The following is a 2,030-nucleotide window of genomic DNA, read 5'->3' as shown; positions in this document are numbered from 1 at the left end:
ATAAAATACATGTCTAGTGTAGCAATGAAGTGAATAAATTCACTTTGGTAAATGGGGCTTTGATGACTTGTCTATTCATTACATTGTCATTTCTCAGTCCTCTGCGTTTCACTGTGTGCATTTTTAGGCTGATATTAAATTAACTCCAGAGAAAAGCTTATTTGAGAACCATTATATTAACAAGGACTGTTTTGAAAGATACTACCCTCAAACAGTTGATGACTGAAGGCACATTACCATGCAAACTGTTTCTGTCTCCAACTATGTAGTGCTGTTTTTATTGCATGTCTGGGGGGAGGGAGCCTAAAATAACATCTGAAACTGTGTGGCAATGAAGTGGAGAAAACTAGACTATATCTATTCATTACAGTCAGACTTTTAATGGTTAAACCTAAAGTTGTACACAAGGCATTCAGCTTTAGCCTTAGGTCTGTCACATTGTATTAACATCTAGTGAAATGGCTACATAAGAAGCATTTGACACCATCAAAATATATCTTATTTAGATTGAGTGTATTTGTAGATTAGCATGCAAGCTAGCTCTCCTAGCTAATGCTATTGTTTAACTTTGATTTTTTTCAACAGTCATTCTCTACGCAAAATGAAAATATTGTCTAAGGTAGCTGACTTATGCATAAGACGTGGCAGATGGAGGTCATTTTGCAAAACACTAGGTAATCCCAGTAAAGCTCACCTCTGTCTACATAGCAGGTGTTATGGTGACCTTGTGTGTTAACATTAGCTCCATGTTTTATGATATATCTCAAATACCCTTCATGCCTAGATAGACATTGTCAGCTGTAGTCATGTAAGTCATAACAACAACTGACAAGAATGATTTGTATTGTGCCCAAAAGTATGTTTTGCAATGAAATACTTATTTGACTCACTGCAAAAGACCATCAGCTCAACATTCCTTTTCTTGGGACATGCCAAGAATTTTTTCATTTTTTATAGCCTTGAAGGATTTTTTTAGATTTAGGTGTCCAGAATGGCCCATGATCCAAAGTTAACCTTAAAGGAAAGATATTTAAAAAATTCCACAAGTTAACACAGTTCTCTGGGTTCTCAATAAAACACCTGAAGCTCTCTTTTTTTGCCATTTTATTTTGTTCTCATTCTTCTCTCTTCTTATTTTCACCATATTTAATCAGTGCTCTTATTTCTTACTGTGTTTGTTTTTTTCCGCATTTAATCTCATCTTTGTGCTCTCATATAAACACGTGCCCAGCACTTGGAGAGACTCGTAAATGTGGGACAACCCTAAAATGCCTGTATTCCTCATAAGAAGCAGCACAATATCAACATGACTTATTTTATCCCATGTTTTCAGATTTATGCAGATCACAAAACACTGACTAGATTGTTTTTTTTGTCACATTTTCTGGGTTGGTTTGCATGTAAGTGTGGTCATATGTATATATATCAGTGGCGGATGCTGGTCTTTCAAGGAGGGGAAGCTCAATTTCGGCCTACATCATAAAATGTGTCGGTTTATTTATACGTAAATTCTACCCTCCGTTCCTTTTCAAGAAAATGATCTGTGACCCTGTCGTACCAACAAGGCGTCTTTTCCAGGGACTTGACTAGTGTCCTCTCAATGGCCAGCAGAGCTAGGCTGCTTAAACGGCCTTGGCCCATGTAAAGTGTGTCCGCCTATGAGTGCTTTGTGACGGTGGAGGGGCTCAGCAGCACCCGCTGTACAGAAACTGCGATAGAAGTGAGAAAGAGTGATAGAAGTCAGTCTCCAAACACAAGCAGCTACAAAAAAACCCACCAGAAATAGAAGCCAGATTTGTCGCTAGTCTTTTTTAACAAAGAAAATGCCGCTAAGAGGATTAAGAAAGTCTGGTTCAACTCAGAACAGAATGAAAATGTAATGCTCCCACGGATCTTTACACCAAAGGATCGCTGATTCGCTCATTTCGCTGTCAATCAAAAAGGGATTCAGCCTCAGACACATCATCCAATCATCAGCCAGAAGCTGAGCGTCCGGGCCAGCCGAGGCCAGCCCACTGCCCCGTAGACCC

Source organism: Hoplias malabaricus, chromosome 6 (assembly GCF_029633855.1).
Source record: "Hoplias malabaricus isolate fHopMal1 chromosome 6, fHopMal1.hap1, whole genome shotgun sequence".
NCBI lineage: Eukaryota > Metazoa > Chordata > Actinopteri > Characiformes > Erythrinidae > Hoplias > Hoplias malabaricus.
Note: the sequence above shows the minus strand (reverse complement) of the source record.